Raw genomic sequence first — 27,397 nt, forward strand, 5'->3', positions numbered from 1 at the left:
GAAACATAAAAACAAGAGATGTGTCCATATCACAGGATTAGATCTGTATCTTTAAACCATTATGAACTCTAGTATATAGCTGGTAGGTATTTACTTATTTCTTGAGCTTTTCTTAAAACTGCTATTGTGCTCTTTATAGTTTTTTTCCTATTCATCTCACTTCTAACAAAGACATCATGTTTGTAATCTTTGCATCAGAAATTTAGTGCCTCATCCTGAATTGACAACCAGAAATTTCACTGAACAATGTATTCCAGCCTACTTTTACAGAGCCCCAAGCTTTCCGTATTTCCTGCCATCTCCTTTCCGTTGTTTCAAATTCTCCCATCCTCCTCACCCACCTCAGAATCTTCCCAAAATTATTGGTTTTGTGTGTCACCTCAGAAGATTGTTCTAGCTGTATTGGTGCTCACTGCAGCAGCACGTGTAGCAAAATTGGAATGATACAGAGAAGGTTAGCATGGCCTCCTGAGCAAGGATGATAGGCAAATTCGTGAAGCAATATTTAAGCCACTGTGCAAGGTTGGTATTTTCATCCAGTGAACCAAAGACGCAAATGCTGAAGGAATCATCACTTAGGTGAGTAGTGGGAAATGAAACTTACTTGACTTGAAATTCCACATCAGAGTTCAAATACGATCTCCACTACCTAAAATATGTGATCTTGAGGAAGATGATCCCCCACAAATTATTTTATTCATCTGTATCAGGGATATAATATTCTTTCTTCTATACCATTTTCTTTTTTTTTTTTCAACGTTTATTTATTTTTGGGACAGAGAGAGACAGAGCATGAATGGGGGAGGGGCAGAGAGAGAGGGAGACACAGAATCGGAAACAGGCTCCAGGCTCTCAGCCATCAGCCCAGAGCCCGACGCGGGGCTCGAACTCACGGACCGCGAGATCGTGACCTGGCTGAAGTCGGACGCTTAACTGGCTGCGCCACCCAGGCGCCCCACTTCTATACCATTTTCAATGATTAAATTAAATCATATTAAAACGCTTGGCAATTTAAAAGTAACCCATGATTGTGAGTGTAATCAAATTCTTTCTTCTCATTATCCTTTGATGGTTTTTCTTTTTCTCCTGACTCTCAAATGTGCTCTGCCCTTGGACTTCTTCAGGTTATTTCTCTTCACTTGGAAGTTTATTCTCACTGACTTGATATTTTTATCCAATATGACTTTGATACAAAATATATGATGATGATAATCACCTCAAACTTTATACCTTCAGTTTGGATTTCCCTTGAAATTTCAGACTTGCATATCCAATTTTCTATATGATATCTTTCTCATCCCCATTACTTATCTCATTCTGTCCACTCAAAATTAATGTGCCCAAAATTGGTATATTGATCTTTCTCTGCAAACTTGCTATTGTTACACAGACTTTCCCATTTTGTTCGTGGGAACGCTATCTTTTCAGTCACTCAGGGAGAAAAAAAAACAAACGAAAATCATGAAGTCATCTCTGCTTTTTTTCTCACATCCTGCCAATCAGGATAATCTGCTATCTCCATGTTTGTAATATATTTAGAATTTCACCATTTCTACTGCCCCCACGCAAACACATTGAAACAGGCCATTATCATGACTCATTAGCCAGCTAATGCTAATGTTCCTGGTTGCCGACACACGGTTCTCTGTAAAGCTACCAGAGTGACCCCACAGAAACAGTCATATCACTTTATCCTTTTGGGCAGATCCTTTAACACCTTCCTATCCCAGAGTCAGTTCCAAAACTCTGACAATAGCTTACTTTTTTATCAGCGGATCAGGCATGCTTCTGAACCAAAATCATTTTTTTTTTTGCTTTCTCCACTCTCTTTACACTCTTCTTTGATATATATGAGTGGTTTGCCCCCATACCTATATCAGAATGCTGTTAAATATTTTTCTTAGTTGGTCCTTTAGAGACATGTAAAATTGTCCCTCATAACAAACACACTTCGTATCTTCCATTCCTTCTCTATTTTATTCACCACTGTACTTATCACCAATTAATACATACCTTCTTTACATTCTACTTCACCCAAGTATAAATGTGACTTTTGTGAAGATAGCGATTGAATCAGTTTCATTCACTGATGTCTCCCCCATGCCTAGCATTGTTTCTGGTACTTAATAGACATTTTCGAATGAATGGGTGACTTGAATTTATGAAGATGATAAAACTCCCACATACCAAGTGAACATCAGATTATTCCCCTTCTACTTCTTTTTGTATTAGGTTATGCAGTTCTTTATTGGGAGTTGTTAATAATCATAACACAATGAAAATGGAATAAAAATTGGGGGTAATTATGATAAATCAGTAATGAGTGATGTTTATCCACAAATTTTTGAAAATTAGGCCTATTCATTTCGTGTCCAAAAGTTATTATAGGTAAGGCATTTGGGTGGCTCACTTGGTTAAGCGTCCAACTCTTGGTTTGGGCTCAGGGCATGATCTCATGGTGTGTGGGTTTAAGCCCCACATTGGGCTCCACACAGATAGTGTGGGTCTGTTTGGGATTCTCTGTCTCCTTCTCTCTTTGCCTTTCCCTTGCTTGCTCTCTCTCTCTCTCTCTCTCAAATAAACATTTTTTTAAAAAGTTATTAGAGGTGATTTTGGTACCAATAACATAATCAAAATACACATACCTTTAAGGTTTTCTAGATATGTAAAAATGCACTGACCATCTCAAAAATGTAAAAGAAGCAGTATATTTATCTGACTAAATGACTACTCAGCAATTCTCTTAACCAACACACACACACACACACACACACACACACACTTATATTGGTCAATGTGAAATAACAAACAAATCCTTGCTTTTACCTTTGTTAAATTTTGGGTGTGTGAATAATACATGTATGTTCTCTTCTATATAAAAACTCTATATCCCCTTCAAATACATGTTTGAGGATTGTGTATTAATTAACTTATTTAGTATATGCAGACTCAACACTATTGTTAATAAAGAAAGATTCAGGCAGAAGTATGTAGCTCCCACACAGCACTGCTGATTCATATTTGTAGAAGGAATATATTTCCAAGAAAATTTTGTACTCTAAAAATACTGCTTGCAAACCTCTTCCCAGATTTCTATGAAGGCGGGAAGGTTGCTGAGAAACCAGCCCAGACTATTTCTCGACATGGCTCATTTTTCAATTATTATTCACAAACTCTACAGGCCACCCTGAAATGTTTAGTATTTTGTCTCCTATTTCCCAATATAACCCTCATTATTTCTTTTGTGTTAGTTTCTTTAACTACCCACTCTTTTCCTTGTCACTGATTTGATGATTCTTTCACTTTGTTAGGCTCTATTCATACCCTTTCTTTAGCCTGGAATGACATCTCAACATCTCCCCTTTACAACAATATATTTTGTCCATACCATACGTCCTTATTGAATGCTTTTGCCCTGTTTGTGGTTGTTGTTCTTTGCTCCAACAATAAAAACATAAATTCTAGCCAATGCCTAATAAATATTACTGTAAAGGTAAGTAACAGAAAAATTAATAGTAAAATGCATAAACTAAAATATACTAGAGATGTAAGCATAAACATACCCACCTCCATTCACTGCAATTTAAATTTACAAAAATCCCAGAAAAGTTAGACAAACTAAAAATAATCAACATAGAATGATAATGATCATACTGAATATAGAGTGCAAAACAAAATTCTTATTACCTAGATATTTTTAAATCTTTCTTTATTTATTTTTGGAGAAAGGGAGAGAGACGGAGACAGCGAGCACAAGCGCACGAGTGGGGGCGGGCAGAGAGAGAAGGGGAGAGAAAGAATCCCAATGCTACTCTGCACCTCTCAGGGAAGAGACAGATGTGGGCGGCGTCTCACCCGGAGCCAGAATCAAAAATCCAACACTTAAGCGACTGAGCCACCCAGGTGCCCCTTACCTAGATACTTAAATAACAATTTACCATTCCTTCCCCAAATCTAGTTTTAAAAGTTTTGACTTGGAAAAACTTAAACTTTGTAAAAGTAATATCCAATGCAAAATCTCACAGGGATAAAAGTTTGAAATTTTTAGTTCATTTTTAACTGCATTATTATTTGATTGTTAAGGAATCCACTTCTGTGGCGGTCATGAAGCTCAAGCTGTGTTAATAGTGACTCCTGGAGGTAATTACTCCAAATTGTGGACCTTCTGGTTATAAGCATTGTCTCCTCTCTCTACGTCAGCTGAAAACCCAGACTCAGGAGGTCTCAATCCCTGCCTCCCTATTCTTGGAAGAGGCCAGAGCCAACTACGCACAAGGCTATTTCAGAGGAGACAAATTTGACTTCCCAAAAGACAAACCCTCTATTTTGTTTTATGAGGCAAATACCAACCCCAAACCGCAGACCAGCTGGGAACCATGCAGGCCTCAATAAATTTTGAAAATCTTAAATGAATTAAAGACTTTGTAGGATTTATATAGGAAAATGATCATGCAGATTATATCAGTAAAAAAAAGAAAAGAAATGAAACTTTAAAAACATAGAACTAGTTTAATTATTACGCATTGAAAATTTAAGAAGAAATTAATTTGGTTTAGTATTTTACGTCCTAGAAAATATAAGTGAGTTTGGTAAGATTATTAAAATACTTGTTTTCATTTTATAACTAAAAGTTCAAAGTGAAGGTATAAAAGTTATAAATATCAAAATGCAAAATTATATAGCAGAACTATATATAAAACACTAAAATCTCATACTAATTTTCTTGAACCATCAGGGAACGGAGAAGAGAGTAAGGAAACAGCCTGAAATCAAAGGTATGGTGTCATTCTTCCAGAAGAGATGGAAGATGAGTACTGACTCACCTCTGGCCTCAGGAGAAAGACAGCACCTCCATTCAAATAGATAAGAAATAGATAGATAAGGGTAAAACAACTAAAAAACAAAACAAAACAACAACAACAAAACTAAACTGCTTAACAAATTACTAAAGGTTGGATGTGGGCAAATGAGACAGTAGAGAAATTGCGAGTGCTAGAGATTCAAGGGGAAACAGAAACCTCTTATAGGTTCTTCTTCATGGACTTCTGCTGGGTGCTCACAAGAAAAAAGGGTGTGGGAAAGAGACTGGAGAAAGTCCTCTTGGGCGGTGCTGGTCTACAGGAGGGAATAGCCACCACTACAGAAAAGAGTGACATTTGACATAAGCCCTAAGGAACACAACCCTTAAGCTACTGAGGAAAAGGTAGCAAATCCTGGCATCCAAGACCAACAGTAGCTGGGAGAAATATAAAAAAAAAGAGTCATTGAACCCTACAGGAAGGGCAGGAAATTATCCAAGTCCCAGACCATTAGTGATTTCCCAATGCTGGAGGAGGACGACGAATCACAGAGAAATTACCACCTGTCTGGCATAGGGACAAAGGTCCTGCCTAAGAATGAGACAATGGGGACAACAAAGAACCCTCTCTGACACCCACCATCAGGTTAGCAAGTATCAAATAACAAGTGAGAGGGACTACTGCTGGAAAAGGACAAGAGGGTAGAAAGAGCCTATCTGCAATACAGACATACAGGAAGGTGTAAGGCAAAAGACGGGAACAGGAAAATCGTGAGAAAGACCCTAACCATCCACACCCTAAGGAGAAAACAGAACGGAGAAATTTTAAGTTGCTCTGAACTGAAGGTAAAAATAACATCAACAGACTACAGAATCAGTTCAACTGTCTAAATTGACTCAATCCTCATTCTGTGAATTTTTTTTGCTAGGCAAAACTTGTTTGATGTGGGTAAAACAGTGGTTAGAGGAAATTTTATAGAAATAAGCACTTTGATTAGAAAATAAGGAAGTTCTTCTATTAGTCATCTAAATTTATCTCCTTAATCAATTAGAAAAAGGAAAGCATATTAAGCCCATACCAAATAGACAGAAAGATACAATAAAGAAAATTGAAGAAAACAAGGACCTTAAGAATAGAAAAATTTTAGAGAGTAGTCAGTGAAACTGACTTTTGGCTCTGAGAAGATCAAATAAATTGATATACCTCTAGCCAGATTGAGCAAATAAATCAGAATACAATACAATAAAGAAAAGAAGACATAAATTTCCAGTATACGAAATGAAATAGGGGGAGAGGAGCCAAGATGGTGGAATATTTTTGTCTGTCTCACATCCCTGAAATACAGCCAGACCAACACTAAACCATCCTGCACACCTGGAAAACTGATTGGAGGATTCACACAACAATCTGCACAACCTGAAGCACATAATTCAGCAGGTACGGGGTGTGGAGAGATGAAATTGGGGAGTGAGAAGGAGCAGGAAGGGAGGTGGTTTTGTGAGCAGAGAGAGGATGGAGACTGGGCGGGGGGGGGGGTGCTGAGAATACGGGAAAAGCACCCCTCCCCAAAAGCGGCTGGAGAGAAAGCAGAAAATTGGAAACAGCCACAGGGACTAAGCTAAAAAGGGAGTAAGGAGAAAGGAGAAAGGACAGGGTTTCAACTCCATTAAGACTGTAAACAAGGGGAGCACAAAGTCTAACACTCTGCAGCTGAATACCTGGCGGTGCTCTGGTGGAAAGGGCAAATCCCCAGGAACAGAGTGGGGTCTGGGAGTTTCTCAGGCCACACAGGGAAAAGCGGCTCCACTTCTGGAAGGACATTTGGTAGAGACTGTTGAAGCCACCTGGTCCCAGCAAACCCCAGAAAATGGCCATATTCGCTGGTGCTGGAACAAGGTCGTTAAGGGTGAAGGCTGGTGCCAGATGTGTGTTGTGATCGTCCATAATCCCTGAAACGCTGCTGCTACACTATGTTGTAAACTTTTTCTGGGGCGGGCTGGCATCTGACCAGTGTCGGGGCACCAGCAGCAGCAGGGTCCAGCAAGGGTTTCTGGGTGCAGTCGACATTCGGCCATTGCTCATTCGGCCATTGCTTGGTCAAAGCCGCAGGTCCTTCAGAAGTAAGGGGCTGGGGAAAAGAGCCGCTTCTGAGACAAAACTCAGGAGAGAGGTACTGCCTGGGGCTTCCTCACGGACAGCGAAAAAGCGGGGAGTGGACGAAAGCTGAAGACAGAAGACCGGTGCGCGATTGCTGATTGGGGAGAACAGAGTTCTGATACTAGAGACTGAGTGGCTGGGTGACGCGATTTTCATTGCTCCTGCACATGTGCATACGCACCTACGAGCACCACAACACTCTACTCCAGTAGGCTAGCAGCGCAATCTAGTGGAGAACGGAGTCATTACACTGAGCCCTGCCCAAGTGGACCAACCTCACTCTTCAAGAACACAAGTCTCACCACCTACTTACTTTATGGACTGTAAAGCACTTCATAGTCTGACTTCTGGGGGAAAATGAAGTAATTTCAGTCCTATTTCAATCTGTTAGCAGATCCATCTATTCAAATTTCTTTCTTTTTTTCCCCTCATTTTAACTTCTTTTCTTTTTCTAGAATACAGAAAAAGAAAAAAATTCATTTTTATTTTCAATTTCTATTAAAAATATTTTTCTTTAATTTTTTAATACTATATTCTTTACTTTTGTGTAAATTTTTTCAACTTCTATTTTATTCCCATCATCTCATTTTAGTCTACTTCAGGGTATTCATTTTTTCAAATTCTTAAATGATTTCCTTTTTCTAAACCCCTTTTTTTTCTCTAATCTCTCAAACTACTTTCAACACCCAGACCAAAACACACCTAGGATCTAGCATCATTTATTCGACTTGTGTGTGTGTGTGTGTGTTTAATTTTTTAATTTTAATATTTTTAACTTTAATTTTTTAAATTTTAATTTGTCTACCTCATTAATTCCTTTTCTCCCTTCAAAATGACAAAATGAAGAAATTCACCCCAAAAGAAAGAGCACAAAGAAATGACAGCCAGGGATTTAACCAACACAGATACAAACAAGATGTCTGAACCAGAATTTCGAATCACAATAATAACAATACTAGCTGGAGTTGAAAATAGATTAGAATCCCTTTCTGCAGAGATAAAAGAAGTAAAAACTAGTCAGAATGAAATAAAAAATGCAGCCATGAGCTGCAATCATGGATGAATGCCATGGCGGCAAGAATGGATGAGGCAGAACAGAGAATCAGCAATATAGAGAACAAACTTATAGAGAATAATGAAGCAGAAAAAAAAGTGGGAGATTAATGCAAAAGAGCACGATTTAAGAATTAGAGAAATCAGGGGCTCATTAAAAGGGAATAACAACAAAATCATAGGGGTCCCAGAAGAGGAAGAGAGAGAAATAGGGGTAAAAGGGTTATGTGAGCAAATCATAGTGGAAAACTTTCCTAACCTGGGGAAAGACACAGACATCAAAATCCAGGAAGAACAAGGGACTCCCATTAGATTAAAAAAAAAACCGACCTTCAACAAGGCATACCATAGTCAAATTCACAAAATACTCAGGCAAGGAGAGAATCATGAAAGCAGCAAGGGAAAAAAGTGCCTAACCTAACAAGGGAAGACAGATCAGGTTTGCAGCAGACCTATCCACAGAAACTTGGCAGGCCAGAAAAGAGTGGCAGGATGTATTCAATGTGCTGAATCAGAAAAATATGCAGCCACGAATTCTTTATCCAGCAAGGCTGCCATTCAAAATAGAAGGAGAGATAAAAAGTTTCCCAGACAAACAAAAATTAAAGTTTTTGAACACTAAACCAGCCCTGCAAGAAATTTTAAGGGGGACTCTCTGAGGGGAGAAAAGATGAACACACACACACACACACACACACACACACACACACATATATATAATATATATATATATATATATATATATATATATATATATACACATATATATATACATATATTCATATGTACATATATGTGTATATATACATATATATGAATACCAAAAACAACAAAGATTAGAAAGGACCTGAGAACACCACCAGAAACTCCAACTCTACAAGTGTCATAATGGCAATAAATGCATATCTTTCAGTACTCACTCTGAATGTCAATGGACTCAATGCTCCAATCAAAAGACATAGGGTAACAGAATGGATAAGAAAACAAGATCATCTATATGTTGTTTACAAGAGACCTACTTTAGAGCTAAAGACACCTTCAGATTGAAAATAAGGGGATGGAGAACCATCTATCATGCTAATGGTCAAAAAAAGAAAGCCAGAGTAGCCATAATTATATCAGACAATCTAGACTTTAAAATAAAGACTGTAACAAGAGTTGCTGAAGGGCATTATATCATAATCAAGGGCTCTACAGACCAAGAAGACCTAACAATTGTAGACATTTATGCACCAAATGTGGAGCACCCAAAAATATCAATCAATTAATCACAAACATGAGGAAACTCATCGATAGTAATACCATAAGAGTAGGAGACTTCAACACCCCACTCACAGCAATGGACAGATCATCTAATCAAAAAATCAACAATGAAACAATGGCTTTGAATTAGATATACTGGACCAGATGGACTTAAAAGATATATTCAGAACATTTCATCCTAAAGCAGCAGAATATACATTCTTCTCCAGTGCACATGGAACGTTCTCCAGAATAGACCATATATGGAGACACAAATCAGCCCTAAGTAAGTACAAAATGATTGATATCATACCGTGCATATTTTCAGACCACAATGCTATGAAACTTGAAATCAACCACAAGAAAAAATTTGGAAAGGTAACAAATACTAAAGAATGAATGGGCTAACCAAGCAGTTAAAGAAGAAATTAAAAAGTATATGGAAGTCAATGAAAATAACACCACAACCCAAAACCTCTGAGATGCAGAAAATGTGATCATAAGAGGAAAGTATATAGCAATACAGGACTTCCTAAAGAAGGAAGATCTCAGATACACAACCTAACCTGACATCTTAAAGAGATAGAAGAAGGACAGCAAATAAAACCCAAAACCAGCAGAAGACAGGAAATAATAAACATTAGAGCAAAAATTAGTGCCATTGAAACAAACAAACAAACAAAAAAACACCAGTAGAACAGATCAATGAAACCAGAAGCTGGTTCTTTGAAAGAATTAATAAAATTGATAAACCACGAGCCAGTTTGATCAATAAGAAAAAGGAAAAGACCCAAATAAATAAAATCAAGAATGAGAGAGGAGAGATCACAACCAACACAGCAGAAATAAAAACAATACTAAGAGAATATTATGAGCAATTATATGCCAATAAAATGGGCAATCTGTAAGAAATGGACAAATTCCTAGAAATATATACACTACCAAAACTGAAACAGGAAGAAATAGAAAATTTGAACAGACCCATAACCAGTAAGGAAATCGAATTAGTAATCAAAAATCTGCCAATAAACAAGAGTCCAGGGCCAGATGGCTTTCCAGGGGAATTCTACCAAATATTTAAGAAAGAGTTAACACCAATTCTCTTGAAGCTGTTCCAAAAAATAGAAATGGAAGGAAAACTTCCAAACTCTTTCTATGAAGCCAGCATTACCTTGATTCCAAAACCAGACAGAGACCCCACTAAAAAGGAGAACTATAGACCAATTTCCCTGATGAACATGGATGCAAAAATCCTCAATAAGACATTAGCCAATCATATCCAAAACTATATTAAAATAGTTATTCACCCTGATCAAATGGGATTTATACCTGGGATGCAGGCGCTGGTTCAATATCCGCAAAACAATTAATGTGATTCATCACATCAATAAAAGAAAGGACAAGAATGATATGATTCTCTCAATAGGTGCAGAGAAAGCATTTGACAAAATACAGCATACTTTCTTGATAAAAACCCTCAAGAAAGTAGGGATAGAAGGATCATACCTCGAGATGATAAAAGCCATATATGAGCGACACAACCCTAATATCATCCTCAATGGGGAAAAACTGAGAGCTTTCCCCCTAAGGTCAGGAACAAGACAGGGATGTCCACTCTCACCACTGTTATTCAACATAGTATTGGAAGTCTTAGCCTCTGCAATCAGACAACACAAAGAAATAAAAGGCATCCAAATCGGCCAGGAGGAGGTCAAACTTTCACTCTTCGCAGATGACATGATACTCTATATGGAAAACCCAAAAGATTCCACCAAAAAACTGCTAGAACTGATCCATGAATCTAGCAAAGTTGCAGGATATAAAATCAATGCACAGAAATCGGTTGCATTCCTATACACCAACAATGAAGCAACAGAAAGAGAAATCAAGGAACCGATCCCATTTACAGTTGCACCAAAAACCATAAAATACCTAGGAATAAATCAAACCATGTAGGTGAAAAATCTATACACTGAAAACTATAGAAATCTTATGAAAGAAATTAAAGAAGACACAAAAAAATGGAAAAAGATTCCATGCTCCTGGATAGGAAGAACAAATTTTGTTAAAATGTTGATACTACCCAAAGCAATCTACATATGCAATGCAATCCCTATCAAAATAACACCGGCATTCTTCACAGAGCTAAAATAAACGATCCTAAAATTTGTATGGAACCAGAAAAGACCCCAAATAGCCAAAGCAATCTTGAAAAAAACAAAACAAAACAAAAAACAAAGCAGGAGGCATCACAATCCCAGACTTCAAACTATACTACAAAGCTGTAACCATCAAGACAGTATGGTACTGGCAAAAGACAGACACTCAGATCAATGGAACAGAATAGAGAACCCAGAAATGGACCAACAAATGTATGGCCAACTAATCTTTGATAAAGAAGGAAAGAATATCCAATGGAATAAAGACAGTCTCTTCAGCAAGTGGTACTGGGAAAACTGGACAGCGACATGCAGAAGAACAAACCTGGACCACTTTCTCACACCATACACAAAATAAACTCAAAATGGATGAAAGACGTCAATGTAAGACAGGAAGCCATCAAAATCCTCGAGGAGAAAGCAGGCAAAAATCTCTTTGATCTTGCCTGCAGCAACTTCTTACTCAACACGTCTCCGGAGGCAAGGGAAACAAAAGCAAAGATGAACTACTGAGACCTTACCAAACTAAAAAGCTTCTACAAAGCGAAGGAAACAATCAGCAAAACGAAAAGGCAACCAATAGAATGGGAGAAGATACTTGCAAAAGATATATCAGATAAAGGGTTAGTATCCAGAATCTATAAAGAACTTATCAAACTCAACACACAGAAAACAAATAATCCAGTGAAGAAATGGGCAAAAGACATGAATAGACACTTCTCCAAGGAAGACATCCAGATGGCCAACCAACACATGAAAAAATGCTCCACATCACTCATCATCAGGGAAATACAAATCAAAACCACAATGAGATTCCACCTCATACCTGTCAGAATGGCTAACATTAACAACTCAGGCAACAACAGATGTTGGTGAGGATGTGGAGAAAGAGGATCTCTTTTGCATTGTTGGTGGGAATGCAAGGTGGTTCAGCCACTCTGGAAAACGGTATGGAGGTTCTTCAAAAAACTAAAAATAGAACTATCCTACGACCCAGCAATTGCACTGCTAGGCATTTATCCAAGAGATATACGTGTGCTGTTTCAAAAGGACACATGCACCCCCATGTTTATAGCAGCACTATCGACAATAGCAAAGTATGGAAAGAGCCCAAATGTCCATCAATGGATGAACAGATAAAGAATATGTGGTATATATATACAATAGAGTATTACTCGGCAAAAAAAAAAGAATGAAATCTTGCCATTTGCAACTACGTAGATGGAACTGGAGGATATTATGCTCAGTGAAATTAGTCAGTTAGAGAAAGACAAAAATCATATGACTTCACTCATACGAGGACTTTAAGAGACAAAACAGGGGCACCTGGGTGGCTCAGTCGGTTAAGTGGCCGACTTCGGCTCAGGTCATGATCTCACAGTCCATGAGTTTGAGCCCCGCATCAGGCTCTGTGCTGACAGCTCAGAGCGTGGAGCCTGTTTCAGATTCTGTGTCTCCCTCTCTCTGACCATCCCCCGTTCATGCTCTGTCTCTCTCTGTCTCAAAAATAAACGTTAAAAAAAAATTTAAAAAAAGAGACAAAACAGATGAACATAAGGAAAGGGAAACAAAAATAATATAAAAACAGGGAGGGGGACAAAACAGAAGAGACTCATAAATATGGAGAACAAACTGAGGGTTACTGAAGGGGTTGTGGGAGGGGAGATGGGCTAAGTGGGTAAGGGGCACTAAGGAATCTACTCCTGAAATCATTGTTACACTATATGCTAACTAATTCAGATGTAAATTTACAAAAAATAAAAAATAAAATGAAAAAAAAGGAAATATAGGGGGCATGAGTTCAGATCCTACAGACATCAACTATGAAAAGGTGGTACTATGAATAATCTTATGCCTATAAATTTTGACAACACAGATGTAGTCAACAAATTCCTTGAGGAGTTCAAACTTGCAAAACTCATGAAGTCCATCAAATAGAGATAGCCTAAATGTATATCCTGAAAATATATATCAATTTTCATTATTTCACTCTTTATTGGGGACTTTCTATTTCACTTTCTATTGGGGACTTTATTGGGGACCAATAAAAATGAAAACATGAGTTCAAACAAAAATCCATACACAAATGTTTATAGTAATATTCACAATAGCTAAAAAGTTCATACTGTCTTCAGCTGCTGAATAAATAAGCTATGGAAAGAGTAGACTAAAGAATACTACATAGCAATAAAAAAATAAATGAACTACTGATATATACCTGTAGAATATTATAAATCTCTATTGATTGAGCTACATGAAAGAAGTTAGGTTCAATACACGTATGCATACATGCATGCATATATACATATGTATTCTACATATATATTCTACACACATTTATTCTACATATATATTCTCTCTATATATGTATATTCTACACATATATTCCACATATATATTCTATATATATATATTCTACATACTCTATATATATATTCTACATATATATTCTACATATATATATTCTACACATATATTCTACATATATATATATATATATGTATATATTCCTTCATATGTGTATACACATAAATGTATTTTCCTGGAAGGAGAATCTTTCTCTCCTAACTTTAGTCATATGCCTGCCCTCTGACATTGTCAAGCCCTCTGGAGCCAGATGGAACATGGAAGGATAAAATTCTCCGTGGAACATTCGAATGGTCTTACTAAAACATGGATGAAAGAATATGTGTATAAAAATTAGGATATCTAATTATATAATTATAATTAAAGATATATAATTTTGTATAATTATGTGTCTACACACACACACACACATACATATATATATATATATACATATATATATATATATGTATATACACATACATACACTGTTTGAAGATAAAAAACTCATCCTCACCAAAAAGTACACAAACGTGCTCAAAACTTTCTATGGAAACTGGCATAATGTGTCAATGTCATGTATAATGAAAATTTTCCTTAAAGTCAACCCCATTTGAGGCTATTTCTCAGGTATTTGATACTCATTAACCACTTATTTTCTGTTACAGTGTTTACATAATGAAAAAATGCTTTAATGAAAAGTGGAATTTAATGATGAGGTTCGTACTACAACCTGCTCATAGGAGCGTAAAGACAGTAAAGAGATTTACATATTGACCTTTATTCAAGGTGTTTTCACTCTTTCAGTCTTGCTAGGTTCCTATAAGAAACAGATACAAAGGAGAAAGGTGACATACGTCGTACATTTTTGTGACACACAAAATATAACTAGTATTTGTGTGAAGTACTTTCTGAAATGCATGGAAAATAAAATAATTAGTAGGCAAATAAAATTGATGCTACACGTAGAATGGCATTTCGTAAATTCTGAAGTCAGTTCTGGTCTGATGCCTAATGATGAGCAACAGATCACTGCAAGCTGAGTTCCCAGGGAGAGGGGGATCCCAGCCTAGCTGGACCCGGAAGGAGGTTGCTTTTATTTCATACACCCAGTATTTGGGCGCTGGATGAAACACATCCGAATGCATGGAAGAGTACGTTATTCCAGCAGGAAGTAGCCTTAAGAAGTCACTAAAAAGTGACATGAAAGTAAAAACCAATTTCAAAGAAACTCACCAAATCACTAGGATTTGTATGACTTCCAGAGAAATGTAACCAGTGGATCTTGGTGAGGAAAACTAATGTTTATTAAACAACTTATCGTTAAACAGGAGCTTGTCACAATTATTTAAGTTATGACCACAGGAGCTCTGCAAGTTCGGTGATAGTGTCCCTATTTAATATAAGAAGACACTAAGACTCAATGACCTTTAACCTGTCACATGGCCCTAGGGTCTATTAAGTACATGAGCCAGCCTTCAAACCGCCATTTTATTGATTCCGCTCCATCGGTTTTTCATCTTCCATAATTATTGCCCACATATTCTTTCATTATATATAATGAAATACCTATATGTTATTATGACTGTGGCACCAATTTATTGGTTCTCAGAGTGTGTAGGACATCTTAAAACCCCAAAATGTATTCTCATAGAGTTCTTTTAGAGTAACTATTTTAATTTGTGTGGTTTTTCTCAAGAACTGAAATTTGAATGCTAAATGTCCCCAGATCCAATTCTGTATAACGCAAATTGAAGATACCAATTATCTTCTGTTCTAGAAATATTTCCGCAGCCTAAAGCACCGCATGCAAAAATACAGATCAACATATTCACCTTGGGGTCTTGACATTTGCAGAATGACCATTTGCTTAAATTCATTCAACAGTCATTGTTAGTGAAGCACCGGGGATGTAATAAGCAGTCAAGAAATTCACAAATGGCCAAAATTTTATTTGTCTCAACCCTCCTGGAAATTGAATTGGCTGCTCAGACTTCAATTTTGCCTTAGCTGTGAAAAATACACTTTTGAAGAAATGATTTAAAAATTGTTTTATTACACATCTTACCTCAGACCCATGAGTCTGGATCGGAGCTCAGTAGAGTCACCAAGGATATTGTACTCTCTCAAAATGAATTTCAGTTAAAAAAAATTTACAAACATTTTACTAAAAATAATAATAATAATAAAAGCAAAGCAGCACAAGGCTAAAACTTCCACTAAAGGAGACTTTTACTGAAGACTCTTCAGACGTATTTCAGTGTGTTCTACTCTGAAGGGGTCAGTACAGGCAGTAATAGAAAGGGCACAACAGCAGAACTCCATGCAAGATATTAAAAATCAACTTGAAGAACAGACAATGAAAACCCTGCCCTTGTGATATATCTAATAATATTTATATATGCTATGTAACAAGAGGGACATAAATATGAGCTGTTTTACCAAGCTAAAGAGAAATGAAGGCTATAATAAGGAGCATTAGTGATGATGTCCATAGATTTGCCTGAGGTTTTTCAAACAGATTGAGATGAGCCACCTAATAGAATCAATGTAAATAAAAGCTCGTCAGTGTTTGTTGCCTGTGAGGTGGGGCAGTTCTGGTGGAGAGAAAGCACTTTATCTGGAAAAACATGCCATTTAAATAATTGAGGACACCTGATGCAAAGAAACTAGGGCCAAGTTTAGTGATTTTTCTTTCCTTTATTAATTGTTTTTGTGTTCCTCCATTTTTAGTGAACCAAGAAAATTAAATGTGATTATACCTGCTAGTTGCATCCTCCAGGAAGGTAAAACTGTTTCTATTTTGAAGAACATTATAAAAATACTTGGTCTACTCTTTGCTTAAGTCATTATGAGTAATTTATATCCGGTATTATACTACTAAAAAGTTTTTATTTTACTTAGAAATGGTGTTTCTCCTTATGAATGCTTTCTACCAAGAAAGTTTAACTGTTGAACTGTGGAATTTTTGAATATCAAAAATTGACCCACGACACCATATTATCAATGGTAAATATATTTTATTGTAGAATGTATTAAATGGATTTGAAAAGTATTATAATTCCTATAAAATGTAGTCTATTTTGTATTTACTGCAGCTGTGCTGATGATTTCAAGTCTTCTAAGAGTTCCCCTGGTCCTATAGAACTATTTATTTATTTATTTATTTATTTATTTTTTTTTTTCAACGTTTATTTATTTTTGGGACAGAGAGAGACAGAGCATGAACGGGGGAGGGGCAGAGAGAGAGGGAGACACAGAATCGGAAACAGGCTCCAGGCTCTGAGCCATCAGCCCAGAGCCTGACGCGGGGCTCGAACTCACGGACCGCGAGATCGTGACCTGGCTGAAGTCGGACGCTTAACCGACTGCGCCACCCAGGCGCCCCAGAACTATTTAAATCAAAACCTGGTCTTGATGATTTTTCTAAGCATCTGAGCACATGAAAAATAAATATATATGAACATCTGCACATACATGAGTATATGCCATATATTGCTATATATAAGAATGTACATAATATATAGGAATATATATATTATATAATTTATATGAATGTATATAATATACTATATATATAATGGACACAGTGGCTTCTGTCCTCAGGAAGCTTATTGTTAGAAGTGAGTAATTAAGGGACATGACATGACATGTTACTCGTTGGAACCTACAGGATGCTTGGGGACATATGAAAGGATACTCCAACCTAATTTTGCCAGGAAGAAAGGTCTTGGATTAAGGCTATTTTTAAATTGAGGTCCTAATGAAATAGAGGGAGAAGGAATGGGGAATACATTCCAGGCTGAAGAAATGGCATATTTAGAGGCAGAGAGTTACAAAGTGAATGACATATTCCCAAAATTAAAAGCAGGTCAGTGGACTGGAGAGGAGAGACCAATTGGAAGTTTGTGAGAACAAAGACCGGGAGGTTGGGTAGGAAGCTGAGTGAGGATCATGCATTACACACTTGGACTTTATTTTAAAGAGTAAGAGGAAACTCTGGAGGTGGTGAAGCAAGGACATGTTATGATCAAACTTTAATTTGGGGAGGCACCTGGCTAGTGGAGCATGCAACTCTTGATCTCAGGGTTGTCAATTTGAATCCATGTTGGGTGTAACGATTACTTAAAAATAAAATCTTCAAAAAGAATAGTTTTGGAAAATTATTCAGCTACAATGAAGAGATTGGGTGTTAAGAGCAGTGATAAAAGATGACAGAAGTATACACAGGGCAAGTAAAAATCTGCTGCAATAGTAGGTAATAGCGATACTATGGAAAATCCACACATTGGATTTTTCCTTTGGCATACCCTCTCAGTCTCTATTTGTACCCCATTATGGCTTGTTAAGTTCTTAAAGCCTGTGGAATGGAGGAAAAAGCAGGACCTCTACCCTGCTGAGTCCAAAGATGGAGGGCCCCTTTTCCTTCCACATGAGCTGGCTGGCATGAAGTTTCCTTTATTAGTGTCTTCCAAGCGCATGACATTATAGAGCAATGACCATCTGTTTTTGACTTCCGCTGAAGCTTATGAAACTGACCCACGTGTAACCCATGTTCTTTTTTTCTTTTTTCTTATAGCTGATCTCAAGGGACTCTTCATCTGAACACCGGTATTAGCTGAGGGAGGTATACCCATGCTTCAGTAGTGATGACCTTGGCTACTTACTCAAGCAGCATGTGTGTGCTTTTTGATCTTGCTTCGACTCAGTTCTGATACACCTCTTCCATGGTGTGATGGATTGCTCCTAGGCCCACCTGATCCTTGTGGCTCTCACCGAATCCAAGTCATAATGGGAAATTCCAGATGTGTGGTCATTTGGTTTTGCATGACCAGGCATTCTGTCTCTAGAAGCTATTTTTCAAAAGACATATTATCTTCTGCTGCAGGTGGCGTGGCCCTGCTCCAGAACCTGAGCATCACAATTCTCCCATGAGGCTTCTTTAAGTACCACATGACATTTTTCCCTCTCACAGATAGCTCTAACACCATAAATTATTCCAGATCCAAATTAGTAAATTTTCTCACTATGTAGACATATAATCCATCCCCTTTGATTAATTACCTGAAGAACCTCACCCCACATCCCATGCTTCCCAGGATTCCCCAGCACAGCATGGCTAGGTCTGTTGACTCTTCTTGTTTCCTTATTGGGCCCAACATGGGCCAGCTGGATTAATCAGCAATGTAAGAAAAAGGGGGATAAAAGAGGAGATCCTAAAGGGAACACATCTGTCAGGTGAAAGGCTTTTGAAATATCTTCTAGGCAGGGGAGTAGTGTTAGCTGGCAGAGATAGGCTACTTTATAGTCTCAGAAGTTTCAGGGATAGCAGGCGGTTCAAAAGACTTGCGATCATCCACCCAAAAGGCCCTATTCCTATTCATTTTCTAATTAGGGCTCTCACCTTGGCATAATAGACATCCTTGCTTGGCATTTACCATACTCTAGAAGACAGCCACTCTATTAAGTTCTGAGCCTGGTCCTCATGTTTCTTTGCTACCCCTGTAGGAGGAGAGAACTTTTGTAAGCTGCCAGAGAAGCCCTATAGCTTTCCCACTCGATCTTCAATTGTTCTTTAATCCCCGGGGTCTTTTGTCATATTTAGCTAGGGGTCGATGCCATTTAGCAATAACCTTCCAAACCCACTGTCTTTACAGTTACTCTTTGCCCGTACTTTTCAAAAGTCTGACAAATTGCGTCAACTACTACATTCTCTCCTACCTGTAGGCCATCTCAATTCACTGACAGTGAGAGTTTTAACAGTTGAGCTGCTGCCTTGTGCCAGGGAAGCCTTGTGAGTTCCACCTAGCACCAGTGACTGGGAGAAAAGTGATTCAGTCCTATAACCCTATTTTATCACCCCCTTTCTTGGACCACTCCTGACACTGGCTATCGCAGATTATGTTCTCCAGAATCAGAAGCTGAGATGGAGTGTGGCATGTAAGATGTTTAGGAGGGATCAATACTTGTGGAAAGCAAGATTGGGCAGAGGAAAAAGTCTATGCTGCTGAATGACAAAAAACATAGCTAATTCCACAGAAACTCTGGCGCATAAGTGGCCCATCAGTTTACTCAAAAAGTGAAAAGTGGAACTACTCTATGATCCAGTAATCACATTACTGGGTATCTTCCCCCCAAACACAAAAGCACTGATTCAAAGGGATAGATGCACCCCTATGTTTATAGCAGCATTATTTACAATAGGCGAATTACAGAAGTAGCCCACGTGTCCACCGATTGAGGAATGGAAAAAGAAAATGTGATGTGTGTGTGTGTGTATACAATGCACGTGTAAATATATGTGCATGTGTATACACATGATTTGTATATATATAATAGAATATTATTCAACCATAAAAAAGAATGAAGCACCGCCATTTGCAACAACATAGAGCTAGAGAGTATAACGCTAAGCGAAATAAATCAGAGAAAGACAAATACCATATTATTTTGCTCATGTGGAATTTAAGAAACAAAACAAATGAACAACGAAAAAACAGAGAGAGAGATAAACCAAGAAACAGACTCTTAACTATAGAGAACAAACTGATGGTTACCAGAGGGGAGGTGGGTGGGGGCATGACTTAAATAGGTGATGGGGGTTAAGGAGTCACTTGTGATGAGCACTGGACATTGCACGGAATTGTTGAATCACTATATTTGCACACCATAATGTGAAACCATATGCTACCTATACAGGAAATAAAACTATTAAAAAATGGCCTACCAGAGGTATCCTGGGCCAAATGCCTGGATCTTTCAACCCCTACCATCATCAATTGTTGAGTACAGGCCACTTTGGGTAGGATATGACCTGGGATAAGGTAGCTCTTTTCAGTTGAGGCAAAGAACTGGCATCCTTCCTTGAAAAGAGATCAGACAGTACATATTTGTGTCTACCACATTCCTCCACCTTTGCTCGTCCCTAAGAAAGCATCTTGATGAACTTGGGGATGAGGAGTAGGGAAATCATAAGAAGTGATTTAAACAGGTCTTTCCATTCATTTGAGGGTCATATAGAGTTCTTCTAACTTCATTGATTCCGGGCACCTTATGGGGCTTAGACTGTGAGGTTAGTTGTTGATACAACTCGTGATCTGATAGCTGTCGCCTTGACCCAGGACCAGCAGCCTCCATAGAGCCTCCTACTCAGTGTCACCAGGTTCCCTCCATTGTAGAGAAGCCTCTGAACCTATCTGCCCCTGTACCTGCTAGTTTACTACAAGTCACTAGGTTTCACTTGGTTCATGGCATCCATTAACCAGAAAGTCCCTGCAATGCTTGCTAGCTCTCAAATGTTCTGCTTTTGAAATTCTTCTTCATTGAAACTTCCTCATTGAGAAGCTGGGGCAGGGGGCACCACCTTCTGTACATTATATACTCCCATTGATCCACTATTATTTCCAACTTTGTAGTTAGATTGGGCTGCATGACTACTTTGGGCCAATGAAATGTAAGCAGGAAGAATATGCATCACCTCCAAAATGAGGCATTAAGAAGCCCATATAGAATTTTCCAGAATCTTTTTTTTTTTTCTTTCCAGAGTAAGTAAGGAAGCTGTATGTTACCAGGGATGGAGCCTCCACCCCTCATCTCTGGGTGACTGTACAGTTTACAGACCCCAAAGCTACAAATGAAACACCAATGAGAAATAAATGTTTGCTGTGCTGAACCATGAAGACGTGGCTGTTACTTCTGAATATAGTTTAGTCTGTCCTGATTAATATACAATGCCACAAGGAAAGTGAGATTGGACCGGAGAAACTCAAATGCCCCCTTTTGTCCAATCATGTCGGTCTGGGCTGGCTCTGGATTGTTAGAGGTGAGGGGCTGTCTTGGGGATGAGGCAGTTCACAATTCATCTCCATCTGGATGGGAAGTGGGGAGAGCTCCTGCCTTCGATATTATTACCTTCAGTATATCTATTACCCACATCACTAAATCCCGGTTCTGTCCTGGAGAGTGGAAAGTCAATAAAACAAGTTGGCATATATATAAAGTGCTTTGAATAGTGCCTTGAGCACAGTAAGAGTGACAAGCGTTAGCTCTTGCTAGTCTCTAGAATTAAACTCCCTAAGAGGAGAGATTTTTGTCCATTTTATTTGGTGCATCTATCTTAGCACCTGGAATCCTGACTAAAACATAATATGCACTCAATCGGTATGCGTTAAATGCATAGTAAAGGAAGGAATTAAATGAATGATGAATGAGTGAATATAAATATTTGATTTTCCCTCCTTCCTCTCTGGACCTCTATCCTTGCTTCTTTTAACATATCAAACCCCCTAATGCCCAGAATGAGGCAAATACTTTCCTTTGACTTTCTCTAGTCCCCTATGCTTTCTCGCCAATGCCAGCCTCGTTGCTACATATTGTTGCCCACTGGCATCTTCTTTACTCTGCGGAAGCGATGTTCATTCTAGTCAGTCAAGCTTACCATCCTAATTGAAGAATCTCCCTGCATTTGAGCTTAAACCTCATGCAGAGATGGAAGGCAACAAGAACACAATGATGAAACCATGGTGATGAAACCGATGGGGAAACCAATGGGGAAACCAATGGTGAAAACCGTGACATGAATGGTGGTGATAAAATGTTTCCCATTACATGCCCTTTTACTTTTATAGCATGAAGTTGGTAACCTACACCTCTGTCTGTGCTTTATAATGGGACACTTGTAGACAATGTTTGTATTATTAGGATTTTATTAAGACATTTACTATAGAACCAAGTGCTGTACTATGATTGCATTTACCTGTTTGGCTCTGTTTGTCTTCCATTGTTAGATAGAAATGCAAGATGTCCTTGCATTTTCTACAGTTATCAAAGGTTTAAGGGCACTATCAAAACTAGATTCTTGTTTGTTTATACATCAGCCTTAAAAAAAATTCATGTCTCCCTGATTTCATCTCTCACCTACACTGATGATCACTTTCTATGTCAGGCTCACACCTGCTTTCCTAGGACTTGACCTCGCTAATCTCCTGAAGGTGCTCCTTTCGTGTTTGGATCCCTTATCTTTCTGTTTCTTGATTTCCTCCCTGCTTTTTCTGGAGCACATCCTCACGTAATTCCTGAAAAAGAAAGTGGAGCCATAAACTGTCAGATTAGTATTCCACTGCACCGGTATAGAATTCTAAGGTAAAAACACTTTTATCTCAGGACACTAAAGGTGCTGTTCCCCTACGTTTAATCTGGCTTAAGAAATTTTGATCCCAGCCTGATTTTTTTTTTCTTCATGAGTTTATAATATTTTCTTGTTCAAGTGCTTTCTGGTAATTTCTTTATATTGTTATGAGATTTCCAAATGTTATATCTAGGTATGGATCTTTTTTATTATTCTTTTGTTTTGTTTTCTAAATACAGGATGGATGGGTCTTCCCTTCCTGAAGACAATGTCCTTCAGTTCTGAGAATTTCCCTTTCATTAGTTTTGTGGTAATTTTCTTTTGGTCCATCTTTTTTTTTCCTTTTCTGGTTAATTTATATTAATAAAATGATGGATCTGGATTGATCTTTTATGCCTTTTAACTTCTTAAAACATGTTTTCTTATTTTTGTGCTCTAATTTCTAGATTACCTCAAATTTGTGCCATCACCATAATAGCACATTTATTTAATTTCAGTAATTGTATCATTAAAATTCAATGTGATCTAAGTTTTCAGTGCATTCTCGTTTTAGAGATAAATTTTTATTAGTAAATACTTTTGAAAGTGTTAATAGAGTTTAGGGTAAAATTATTGTATCTTGATTAAATTTAATTCTCTCTTTCACCTGTTCTTTGGGGTCATTGTTTTTTTCTCCTTACTTTCCTGGGTTACTGAGAGTCTTACAATATGTGTATGTATCCTTGAATAAGGAATTGTTTCATTTTACATGTTTGTAAGTCCTTGTAAGTGGACACATATTGTATAAATTAAGTGACTTAATTATTTTTCATAGAACTTACGTGGCTCATATTTTTATATGATATATGTAACTATTGGTCATTCATTTTTATTGCTTCTGCCAAACCCCCTAGGGACATAGGAACCATTACTCCCTTTCAACAACATTTCTGCCTTACGAGTTTCAGGCTACATGAGAGCGCCTGGGTGGCTCAGTAGTTGGGCCTCTGATTTGGGCTCAGGTCATTATCTCATGGCTCATGAGTTTGAGCCCTCCTCATGAGTTCAGGCTCTGTGCTGACAGCTCAGAGCCTGGAGCCCGCTTCAGATTCTGTGCCTCCCTGGCTCTCTGACCCTCCTCCCTGCTCGTGCTCTGTGTATCTCAAAAAAAGTTTTTTTTTTTTTTTAATTTGAAGAAAAGAGTTTCAGGCTACATCGAGAGTGGGAAACCTTCGAGAAAACTGGATTGTTGCGATGTGTTTTTAAGGTGTACTATTCTACCTTATGCAAAGACAGTTGGGGCAAGCACAATTCCTCACTCCTCCTTGATGGGTTTTTTCTTCTCCAAATTCATTCAGGGATAACACATCCTGTTGTGGTTCTTGGCAGCATGTAAGATATCTGGTACTGCTTCCTATAGAGATTGGGCCCCATGCTTCGTTTCTCTGGACGGAGGCCAGATTCAGAATCTGCTTGGTTTTTTTTTTTTTTTTAGCATTATTTCTCTTGTCCCCCTGGCACAAGAAGTTAACCTTACTGTTTTCAGTGAAAGGTTTTTTGTAAATATGTTTTGTCTAGCATTTTCAGGTGAATCGTTCTCAGAAACCATGTATATTTAGCAAACATGTTGCAGGAAAAAAATCCCCACTATTTAATTATTATTTTTAATTTTGCAAATGCTGGGTTGTTATAGAATGGAAAGTGGTCTCATGGGAGGGGTGTGTTTGTGAGTGTGCTGAGGTATTAATATTTCGTGTTTACATTTTCAATTAACCCCCAGTCTTCAGTTTCATGCTTCACTACTGGGCTCTCTGGGCCCCTCTGGGATGCATCTGTGAACATCAGCTCCCTGGAATAAATGTAGTTTCACTCTGCCTTTATGATGTGACTAAAGTTTTTTTTTTTTTTCCAATCTGTTTAATCACTCCTCCAGTCAATTCTTATTTACAGAAATTTGTTAAAATGTCTTTTCTTTTAAAGACATCCCTCTTGTTGTTTTTATTGGCATAGGTCTGTTATGTTTAGAGAGATCTCTTTTCTATCATTTAATAGTATCTCGGGAAGTACATGGCATAAAATACAGTAGTTTGGTTTTGCTGTACTTAAAACACAACAGGTCCTTTATTCTTTTTGACATTTTAATAGCTTTAACTTAAACTATATTATATAATCATCATAACCGCCATGTGAAGGGTGTTACCAATCCTGACATTTAATGGCAAAGAACTTCCAAATCAGAGCAACATAGTTACATAGGAATTAATTCCACAATTTTGTTTGCTTCGTATCTTGTGTACAGGTAGAAGGAAACCCTCTGTTTTCTTCTCAGATGAAAATAGTCCTCAATTCCAAACCTAACTATCACACAGTAACAACCCAGGTCTTGAATGTCGGTAGATAAAATAGCAGTCAGGAAAACAAGATTTAGGCACCAGGTTTTACACGGCAGAGAACAAGAACCCCAGCATGAACCTCGGAGCCATTATTAACAGTGGGGCAAAACTGAGACAAACCACTTAATTTATCAGATGATCATTATCATTATCTCACCGTAATGAAATCCTACATAGATTTCAATTGCAAATTCAATTTCATGCACATTTCAGAAGGATTATATTGTAAATATTAAATGCAATGCCAGTAAAACAATTAATACATTGCTTAGCACCGAAGAGACAGTCAAAAATGATTTCTGTTTCACATTTCCTTCCCTGCCTTGTCCTTCAGTTCTCTTCCTTAGAAGAATAACTGCTACAAAACAAAAATATTGGCTAATTTGATTCTTGGTAAAGCCCACTGCAAGAAACAGATTTTGTCTACCCTTCCGGCCCAGGTCTTTTTCCCTCTTATCAAGACCTACCTCTTGGAGTAAACTCGAGTTCCTAACTCAGCAGGTGCTCTTGTAAGGACTGAGGTGAGAAGCTGAGTCTCTGTGTTAGGTAAGGTGTAAATAATTTTATTTTTTCAAATGAGTCACACTTTGGATTCATGCATTGGCTAAGCTGTCAAAAATCGATTCAGATGTTAAATACCATTTCGGATAATTCTAGATGACCTTTAGGTTTTGGAAAGCAAATTTAATAATTATTCATCTAGCAACTTGCTAATGTGTACTGGATTTTATACTTTTGCATTATGCATACATTTCAAAGGTATTATATAAAAGCAGTTTATTCCTCATGCATGGGAAGTGTCTTTCGAACACAGCTGGGAGCTCTATTCAGCCATCAGGCTCCCTCCCTCACTATAATCTCTAGGATCCTTGCAAAAGACTGCCTTTTGATACTTCTCATATTTATAACAACAATCTGGATGTGATTTCTCACCCTTCCTAGGGAGTTACAAATAGACAATCAAAGCTGCATCTTCTTTGGGGCTGAGGCATTCATGGAGATAACAATAGGAAAACAAGTATATCTCCAGGAAATGATCATCATGGCCACCATGCAGTTTACTTTAAGCTAGTTTTTTCTATCAAGAGGTTTCTATCTGTAGAGGAAATAGGTAACTATGTGGAGTCTTATTTCTTCTTCAGTTCAATTCAGGACTATTATTACTATTAACGCCTCCCATGCTTAACACACGCTGTTAGGTATAAGCATTAGGTTATACAAGGTAACGTGACACAGCTTTACTCTCTAAATATATATACTGCAATGCAAAATGTTTCAAATTCCATGGGCATAAAGAGTGTCTGCACCTGGCAGGCGAGGATGGGCTTTAAGCCCATAGAACATCTGACATTTTAGGTGCAATGAAGTATGAATGTACAAGTATAAAAGGTAACAAAACTAGAAAAGTTAGGTGAGATGATGTCATGAAGAATTTTCATGAAATTTCAAGGCATTAGAATTTTATTCTTTATCTGGGGAGGAAACATTAAAATGTTTAAATCGACCCAGGACATTACTAGTAGTAACTATCAGTAGATTCATATGGACACAAAATCGAGGCACAGAGGCCACTAGGAAAGAGGCCTGCCATGTTTCAAATAAACAGTGATGGGTTAGAGTTGTGGCACTAAGACCGGACAGGCAAACTATAGTGTGAACTTGAGTCAACTGGATTTGGTGTCTGATTTTTCAAAGGAGGAATAGAGAGAACAGATGAACTTGTGAAGCAACCAATTCTTCAAGATTTGCTTTCTCAGGGTGCCTGGGTGGCTCAGTCAGTTAAGCGTCCCACTCTTGACTTCGGCTCAGGTCATGATCTTACCATTGTGAGATCAAGTCTCACATCAGGCTCAGTGTAGAGCTCAGAGCCTGCTTGGGAATCTCTCTCTTTCCCTCTCTCTCTGTCCCTCCCCCACTTCTTTCTCTTGCTCTCTCTTTCTTTCAAAATAAATAAATTAATTAAAAAATAGCTTTCTCATATTTACACTGTACTATCATCGCTTGGAGTGATTTAAAAAAACGTCTGCCATCCCCTTTCATTGTTACGGTCCAAATGATCACCTTTTTGAGCATGCACTGAATGAAGGCCAGGAGACAGGGCTTGTGGCTTTTCATTCCAATGGAACAGAACCTATGGTATGA

General features: G+C 37.8%; 1 long non-coding RNA gene and 1 other non-coding gene across 2 annotated transcripts; both read left to right on the forward strand.

The window, feature by feature from the left end:
* The first annotated feature begins 405 nt into the window (after window positions 1–405).
* LOC123596578 lies at window positions 406–509 on the forward strand. Its single transcript, XR_006711750.1, has one exon. It is a non-coding gene; the product is annotated as a U6 spliceosomal RNA (small nuclear RNA).
* A 3,572-nt stretch (window positions 510–4,081) lies between these two features.
* On the forward strand, window positions 4,082–16,534 carry LOC123583569. The gene is made up of 3 exons (XR_006704949.1): window positions 4,082–4,140; window positions 4,736–4,775; window positions 16,490–16,534. It is a non-coding gene; the product is annotated as an uncharacterized LOC123583569 (long non-coding RNA).
* The last annotated feature ends 10,863 nt before the right edge of the window (window positions 16,535–27,397 follow it).

Source organism: Leopardus geoffroyi, chromosome B1, assembly GCF_018350155.1.
Source record: "Leopardus geoffroyi isolate Oge1 chromosome B1, O.geoffroyi_Oge1_pat1.0, whole genome shotgun sequence".
Classification (NCBI taxonomy): Eukaryota; Metazoa; Chordata; class Mammalia; order Carnivora; family Felidae; genus Leopardus; species Leopardus geoffroyi.